The sequence below is a fragment of the Procambarus clarkii genome, unplaced genomic scaffold (genome assembly GCF_040958095.1).
Source record: "Procambarus clarkii isolate CNS0578487 unplaced genomic scaffold, FALCON_Pclarkii_2.0 HiC_scaffold_115, whole genome shotgun sequence".
Lineage (NCBI taxonomy): Eukaryota > Metazoa > Arthropoda > Malacostraca > Decapoda > Cambaridae > Procambarus > Procambarus clarkii.
This window is the reverse complement of record NW_027189148.1, coordinates 810,595-819,843: the sequence shown is the minus strand read 5'-3', so window position 1 is coordinate 819,843 and position 9,249 is coordinate 810,595. Positions and strand designations below refer to the sequence as shown.

Below are 9,249 nucleotides of genomic sequence, written 5' to 3'. Positions count from 1 at the left end.
GGTGGTGATTGGTGGTGGTGATTGGTGGTGATTGGTGGTGATTGGTGGTGGTGGTGGTGGTGGTGGTGGTAGTAGGTGGGAGTTGGGGGTGGGGGGGGGGGGGGGGAGGGAAGGGGAGGGGAATGATGGTCTGTGGATTCCTTCTCCGTACCCTTTACATATAAGCAAAAATATGCCTTCTTGTGGGTATAGAAACATTAACACAAATTATATCAGTAACTGATATTGTAGCCTTTTAAACAGAAAAGATTTGTACATACAAATACTTTTTAATTATCATTTATTTGTGGAAATGGCATTTACGTCATTAAATTGATACCTCAGCATCAAGCTAGTGTCCTGCAGCAGTGGTCCAGTGGTAAAGTGTATATAAGTGATGCGTATTCTTGGAGTTGCGAGTTCAAACCCGGATTAAGCTATATATATATATATATACAACATGTTTTGTTTTGGTTGTTTGTTTTTGTATAAAGCCTCACACAATATCTATATTAAGCGAGTTTGTTTTAAACATGACATACATATTAATTCATTTTACCAGGCCTTATTCCACACAACTCCGTGAATTTCCCGTGGAGCCAGCCATTCAAACAAAAACAAACGAAACAAAACAAAACAAAACAAAAAACATTATTGCCAACAGCATTTGGTGTTCCCAGGCGGTCACCCATCCAAGTACTAACCAAACCCAACGTTGCTTAACTTCGCTGATCGGACGAGAAGCGGTGTTCTCAACGTGGTATGGCCGTTGGCATGAGACTGCCTACACATTGTGGCTAATAACCAACTCTTTTAAGTCATCGCGGCAGGATACGGACCTGCTTGTGGTGTCTTAATGGTAATTGTATCCTAACATATTTTTGTCTCCTTGGCATGGATATTTAACATCGTTTATTCAGTCTTGGGTTTATGTTCTTTCGCCATTTACAGACATTTTACATCTACCTACTTCCTCAGCCTGCCCTGCCAATTTCTAATGAATTTGTGGATTTTCTTTTGTAATACAAACATGTGTGTGCTCATCTGCTCTTCAGTTTTTATGATATTTGTCTCATCTGTCCTGCTTTATGATACTTTTACAAAGAACATGAACAAATGCTTCTATTTTAGAGAAGATATGGGATCCAGGTTTCGGAGCCGTAAAACCAACCGTCGTGATTGGTGGACGAGTTGCCAGGTTGCAGCTTCTGTACCGTGCCGGCACATAAATAGGTTCGGCTCAAGCGGCGGCAGCATCATTCCCCCGTGACTGTCTGAGCGTCTCTCATCACCTTGGTTGGTTCATCATCATCATGGTAGAAGCAAAGCCTACCAAGAAGGCTGCGGCTGCTGCTGCTGTGGTGGCCACCACCAGGAAACCTCGCGTCCAGGTTGCTCACCCGAAAACTAGTCAAATGGTTCTAGCCGCGGTCGCAGCACTCAAAGACCGTAAGGGCTCGTCTCTACAAGCAATCAAGAAGTACGTTGTTGCCAACAACAAAGTCGAGGCTGCCAAGATCGCCATTTACATCCGAAGATTTCTCAAGAAAGCAGTGGCTGACGGCATTCTTGTTCAGACCAAGGGAAGTGGAGCTAGTGGATCATTCAAGCTGGCCGTAGCAGAGAAGAGGGCCGTTCTAACTCCCAAGAAAGCCACCACAACCAAGAAACCATCTACAGCAGCAAAGAAGGCCGTGGTAACTCCCAAGAAAGCCGCCACAAGCAACAAACCACCTACAGCCTTGAAAAAGAAGCAGCAGCAGCAGCAGCTTGTTGTTGGGAACAAAAAGCCCAAAATAAAGAGAGCTTCAAAATCTCCCAAACCACCCAAGGCAAAGAAAGCTGTCAAAAAAACAACAAAGGCAAAATAAACGACGACATGCAAGCAGCATGAATACACATGACAATAAACATCCAGGCCTCCCCCCTCAGTGGAGGGGCCTCATATGATTCCAAAAAAGAGTTTAGTTTTGTAGACAAATAAATCATTACTTTTGGGGTAGATTTACTCTGTATATTATATATATATATATATATATATATATATATATATATATATATATATATATATATATATATATATATATATATATATACATCTATATTATATATATATATATATATATATATATATATATATATATATATATATATATAATATACATCTATATTATATATATATATAATATACATATATATATATATATATATATATATATATATATATATATATATATATATATACATGGGTGAGGTGATATGGTACCAAAGTTTTGGGTAAGGTGATTGACATTTACACAAGATAAAACACGAACCAATGGGAATAAAAACATAAGAATGGAAGTAACTGCAGAAGGCCTATTGGCCCATAACACAAGCACTTCCTCTTGATGCTTCTATATTGGTTCAGAGTCTTGAAGCTATAATAATAATATATATATATATATATATATATATATATATATATATATATATATATATATATATATATATATATATATATATATACACACAAAACTAAATAGTCTTGTTAGACAAATTGCCCCTATTAGAGGCAAGTTGACTAACAAGCCGAATGACTGGCAATTGTTTTGAATTTGAGTTAAATCTAACATAGAAATGTAATCAAACCTAACCTAACCTATGCTAACCCAAGCTAAGCTAACCTAACCTAACCTAAGCTAACCCAAGCTAAGCTAAGCTAACCTAACCTAAGCTAAGCTAAGCTAACCTAACCTAACCCAGCAATTCATGATCTTAATATAATACTGTTAATTGGATAAACCAATTTGGAAAGAAATGTTCGAAAATAACAAAATTAACTGTGCTTGTTAGGAAAATTGGGCCTTGCATACTTGTCCCAATAGTGTGGTTCTCGCTTTTAGGTACGACATAAACGTATACCTAAGTTGAGAGAGAAAAATTTCTCACTCAAACATGCATATCGATTGCCAGTCCTGAATTCTGGGTAGATATTCGTGTCCTCCCTTTTCATTTACCATCATTTGGATACTATCAAAACAGCTCTGAGAAGGATAAAATGAATAAAACGGGTAGCTCACTCATGTAAAAAGGAAGAGTTGGGAAAGATCTCTCTCTCTCTCTCTCCCCCTCACACCCCCCCCCCCCCCCCCAATGATCCTGCTCTGCTAGTATATAACGTAACAAACCTTCCCCCCCCCCCCCCCCAATCAGAGTCCCTTTAAGCATGCGAGGATAAAAAATAGATTTCATAAGACCCAATGTGCTAGCTGATATCAAAACAATTTATGTTATCGTCTATTAAGCCCTTCAGTAAAAAAGTATAGGGACCTAATTAGGTCCCGTTTTGAGGTGGTGGTGGGTGGAATCGATGGATTAGCCAAGCTCTTATCCACCGAATCCGTAGAGGGTACGACCCTGGCGCTTCAGAGCGTACACCACGTCCATGGCAGTGACGGTCTTCCTCTTGGCGTGTTCCGTGTAGGTTACAGCATCACGGATGACGTTCTCGAGGAACACCTTCAGGACGCCACGGGTCTCTTCGTAGATGAGACCCGAAATACGCTTGACGCCGCCACGACGAGCTAAGCGACGAATAGCGGGCTTGGTGATGCCCTGGATGTTGTCACGTAGCACCTTACGATGACGCTTGGCGCCACCCTTTCCGAGTCCCTTGCCTCCCTTGCCGCGTCCAGTCATGGTGTTGTAGTTGTGTGAATCGAATTGACGAATGCCCGCACGATTTCCCGACTATATCCCATCAAGCGGACGTACTAGTAGCATTGCAACTCCTGCCTGCCCTTACTTTACGCTTGTGGTCGAATAGACACGGCTTTCTCACAACGCTTTCAAAACTGCAGTTGCCTACTCGTCTGTTTCACGTCCCTGTGAAATGACTTTTGCACAAATCCAAAAAATAGAGCAAAATCAGCGATAATAGTGATTGAGGTGAGCCGCCTGTTGGCTGCAGCCAGAGGAAGGAGGGGAGGGGCAACGGGGTGACGTAGGCGAGTCGAGCAGCCAATGGCGCTCGAGCAAGCGCCTCGAGACGGCGTATATAAGCAAAAATTTTTCGGCGCCGGCCATCACAAACCACAGTTGTTCACCATGGCTCGCACCAAGCAGACTGCTCGCAAGTCCACGGGAGGCAAGGCTCCTCGTAAGCAGCTGGCCACCAAGGCAGCACGCAAGTCTGCTCCTGCCACAGGGGGTGTGAAGAAGCCTCACCGTTACAGGCCCGGAACGGTCGCCCTGCGTGAGATCCGTCGTTACCAGAAGAGCACCGAGTTGCTCATCAGGAAACTTCCCTTCCAGCGTCTGGTGCGCGAGATTGCCCAGGACTTCAAGACCGATCTTCGCTTCCAGTCGTCTGCCGTCATGGCTTTACAGGAGGCATCCGAGGCTTACCTGGTCGGTCTCTTCGAGGACACTAACCTCTGTGCCATCCACGCCAAGCGTGTCACCATCATGCCAAAGGACATTCAGCTTGCTCGCCGTATCCGTGGAGAGCGTGCATAAGCTAAATCGACCACCCTAGTATACACCAAACTCGGCCCTTCTCAGGGCCAAAATATCCTTCTAAGGAGATTTCAGACATTCCTAGCATCAGTCATATGAATTAACCTTCATCTACACATATAATAAATAAATAAATAAATAAATAAACAAATACACTAATTTAGGTGTCATACATACACGTGATATCAATAAATCAAGTCATTTGTAGTACAACCTGTTCTCTTACAAACAAAACGCCGTCGCTTTTCGCTCTTATGCACTGTCAAGGATCACCCACCCCCCCCCCCCCCCAAAATAAAAATTGTCATACTGTACTAGAAATAAAAGCAGCTTGTATAAGTGACATACTGTCCAGTCCTGTTTTATTCTGTTTTCGGTCCTCTGGCTTAATCTGTTAAGTTAGGAGATGACATTTTAAATTAACCGTTTTCTTGACATTTTCAAACCTAAGAGGGTGGCCTGCATAGTAATCCTAATGTGGAACATAACAATGAATCTCTAATCTCTAGAAAAAAGATACCGAGTGCTTATATGTGTTGAGAGAGAGAGAGAGAGAGAGAGAGAGAGAGAGAGAGAGAGAGAGAGAGAGAGAGAGAGAGAGAGAGAGAGAGAGAGAGAGAGAGACACAGACAGACAGACAGACAGACAGACAGACAGACAGACAAGACAGACAGACAGACAGACAGACAGACAGACAGACAGACAGACAGACAGACAGACAGAGACTGAGAGAGAGAAACACACACAGACAGTTTCATAAATATTCTCATTTTATAGCTATTTGCTTTCAGTGACAGAGGTTTTTGTTATAATAGTATTGGTGTCTAACACTCACAATCTCTTTAGAAATTAAAGTGTGGCTCCAATGGAGCCGAGTTTGTTGGTTTGAGGCCAAGCCACCACCACAGGGCAGTAAGTAAGCCGTTTACTTGGAGGAGGTGTACTTGGTGACGGCCTTAGTGCCCTCAGAGACGGCGTGCTTGGCCAGTTCTCCGGGCAACAGGAGCCTTACAGCCGTCTGGATCTCCCGACTGGTAATGGTGGAACGCTTGTTGTAGTGGGCCAGGCGAGAAGCCTCGGCGGCGATGCGCTCGAAGATGTCGTTCACGAACGAGTTCATGATCGACATGGCTTTGGAAGAGATACCAGTGTCGGGGTGGACCTGCTTCAGCACTTTGTAGATGTAGATGCTGTAGCTCTCCTTCCTCCTGCGCTTCTTTTTCTTATCGCCCTTGGCAATGGCCTTCTGGGCCTTTCCGGCCTTCTTGGCAGCCTTTCCAGATGCCTTGGGTGGCATGATGATGCTCGTGCTGGCTGGCGTTGCGATACAATAATGAACTTTTGCGCGAGTCGAGCTTTCCTTTTATATCCCGCTCGCGACTCAGCTCAGAGCGGGTCGCGTGGCGGAGCGCGCTGATTGGTCAGTGGCGGACTCCCTTGATCCTGAGCGGGGTATATAACACGAAGCTCGATCTGCGGGCCGGCATTAAAACACCACAAACCCACAACAGCAGCAGCAATGTCAGGACGCGGCAAGGGAGGCAAAGTGAAGGGCAAGTCAAAGTCTCGCTCCAGCAGGGCCGGACTTCAGTTCCCCGTGGGCAGAATTCACCGTCTGCTGCGTAAGGGCAACTACGCCGAACGCGTCGGTGCTGGCGCTCCTGTCTACCTGGCAGCCGTCATGGAATACCTCGCTGCCGAAGTTCTCGAGCTCGCCGGTAACGCCGCACGTGACAACAAGAAGACCCGTATCATCCCACGTCACTTGCAGTTGGCCATCCGCAACGACGAAGAACTCAACAAACTTCTGTCTGGCGTAACCATTGCACAGGGAGGTGTTCTTCCAAACATTCAGGCAGTTCTTTTGCCAAAGAAGACAGAGAAGAAGTAAGCACTTCTGCCACCCACCGCGACAAATACCATAACCAGGCTCCATCCGGAGCCACACACACTTTAATAGAGAGATTCAAGTAGACAATCAACTTTCAAACATTAATAATAACATTTATATTGATTTCATTTGGAATGTGTACATAACAAACAAACAAAACAAAATTATAGGGGATATTCAGCATCACTTGGAATATTAACCAATCATATAAATCCAATATATATTTTATATTTTACTTTAAGCGAGGAATTCATATTCTATCCATTTTTAATCATACAAATGAACAAAAGCAATTCTTCACTAGACGTAATGAATGAATAAATGATCAAGGTTTTAATGTGTTTCATGAATATATATATATATATATATATATATATATATATATATATATATATATATATATATATATATATATATATATATATATATATATATATAATACTTGTGAACCAGAATATGTTTGAGCAGCAGCGATCGTGCCTGCCATTGGCCGAAGTGCAACAATTCAAATAATTTAAAGGGCCTGCTCGGGTATATAAGAGAGGCTGGGAGACTGGGGCCGGTGGTGGGTGATGGGTGATGAGTGATGGTGTGGTGTGGTGTGGTGTTGTTAAGAGTTGATTTACGGCCAGCCAGCCAGCCAGCCAGCCAGCCAGCTGCAGCCAAGGCAGGGCAGGGCAAGGCAAGGCAAGGCAAGGCAAGGCAAGGCAAGGCAAGGCAAGGCAAGGCAAGGCAAGGCAAGGCAGGCAGGCAGGCAGGCAGGCAGCCAGGCAGCAGGCAGCCAGACAGGCAGGCAGGCAGGCAGGCAGGCAGGCAGGCAGGCAGGCAGGCAGGCAGGCAGGCAGGCAGGCAGGCAGGCAGGCAGGCAGCCAGGCAGGCAGGCAGGCAGGCAGGCAGGCAGGCAGGCAGGCAGGCAGGCAGCAGGCAGCCAGGCAGCCAGCCAGCCAGCCAGCCAGCCAGCCAGCCAGCCAGCCAGCCAGCCAGCCAGCCAGCCAGCCAGCCACTCCCACTTTGTATTTATATGCATTCAATTTATATTCAAACATTATATATGTTAAGGGCCTTGTTTTAGTGTTTATTTTAAAAATGACAAACATCGAGTCATTTTACCAGTCCTTTAGCGTTAACGGTGATGCATTTTAAAACTGAACATAAATCGCCTTTTCTGGATATATCAAATATCGAATCCGCTTAATGTGCCTACAATTCAATCATTCAAAAAATACATAATTTACATCAAGCCTTTTCATAGAACAGACAATAAGATTTGTACATGCAAAAAAAAAAAAAAACCTTTAAGTTATCAATACAATGTGAGAAAACTTTACTTTTATAACTAAAGTTGCACAATTATACCAACTCTATGGTGGCTGGGTTGTAAGGTGTGTGGCTGGTGTTTTGGAAGTCGCGAGTTCAAACGACCCAATGGGAATAATACTTTTTTTTTTTTGCCATACAATCTTCCTAATACTATTATGTAGGTTTGTGTGTGTTTTTTTATTCATTCTTTGGTTTTATAGATGACATACATATTGACTCCTTTTACCGGTCCTTAATTAGGCTCTGGGGAAGCAATGGTGGTGGTGGTGGTGGTGGTGGTGGTGCATTTAAAACTAAACCAAAAATCACCAGTTCTGGACGCGTCAAATATCATATCCGCTTAATGTGTCTACAACCTAATTACTTAAAACTACACTATTTAATTCATTCATATCATGTGCATATTGGTCATTATGCTCATACAACCGACATCAAAATTTATTTTCATTATTAGAATCATACATTTCATCAAGTAATACAGATACAAAGAGATTTTCTTTCTGAGAAGACCGTTAGTATTGGCTTGCAGGCAGGCAGGCAGGCAGGCATTTGAGGGTTATTATTTCGCCTGTTGATTGGGGGGAGGGTTGATGTGTTAGGGGGTTTTCGGTTAGATGTGGTGGTGGTGATTGGTGGTGGTGATTGGTGGTGATTGGTGGTGATTGGTGGTGGTGGTGGTGGTGGTGGTGGTAGTAGGTGGGAGTTGGGGTGGGGGGGGGGGGGGGGGGGGGGGGAGGGAAGGGGAGGGGAATGATGGTCTGTGGATTCCTTCTCCGTACCCTTTACATATAAGCAAAAATATGCCTTCTTGTGGGTATAGAAACATTAACACAAATTATATCAGTAACTGATATTGTAGCCTTTTAAACAGAAAAGATTTGTACATACAAATACTTTTTAATTATCATTTATTTGTGGAAATGGCATTTACGTCATTAAATTGATACCTCAGCATCAAGCTAGTGTCCTGCAGCAGTGGTCCAGTGGTAAAGTGTATATAAGTGATGCGTATTCTTGGAGTTGCGAGTTCAAACCCGGATTAAGCTATATATATATATATATATACAACATGTTTTGTTTTGGTTGTTTGTTTTTGTATAAAGCCTCACACAATATCTATATTAAGCGAGTTTGTTTTAAACATGACATACATATTAATTCATTTTACCAGGCCTTATTCCACACAACTCCGTGAATTTCCCGTGGAGCCAGCCATTCAAACAAAAACAAACGAAACAAAACAAAACAAAACAAAAAACATTATTGCCAACAGCATTTGGTGTTCCCAGGCGGTCACCCATCCAAGTACTAACCAAACCCAACGTTGCTTAACTTCGCTGATCGGACGAGAAGCGGTGTTCTCAACGTGGTATGGCCGTTGGCATGAGACTGCCTACACATTGTGGCTAATAACCAACTCTTTTAAGTCATCGCGGCAGGATACGGACCTGCTTGTGGTGTCTTAATGGTAATTGTATCCTAACATATTTTTGTCTCCTTGGCATGGATATTTAACATCGTTTATTCAGTCTTGGGTTTATGTTCTTTCGCCATTTACA

The 9,249-nt window shown here is 43.4% G+C and overlaps 2 non-coding genes across 2 annotated transcripts; both read right to left on the bottom strand.

The window, feature by feature from the left end:
• Positions 1 to 634: 634 nt before the first annotated feature.
• LOC138360576 (5S ribosomal RNA) lies at positions 635 to 753 on the bottom strand. Its single transcript, XR_011226489.1, has one exon. It is a non-coding gene; the product is annotated as a 5S ribosomal RNA (ribosomal RNA).
• An 8,201-nt stretch (positions 754 to 8,954) lies between these two features.
• Positions 8,955 to 9,073, bottom strand: LOC138360575 (5S ribosomal RNA). Its single transcript, XR_011226488.1, has one exon. It is a non-coding gene; the product is annotated as a 5S ribosomal RNA (ribosomal RNA).
• Positions 9,074 to 9,249: the final 176 nt, after the last annotated feature.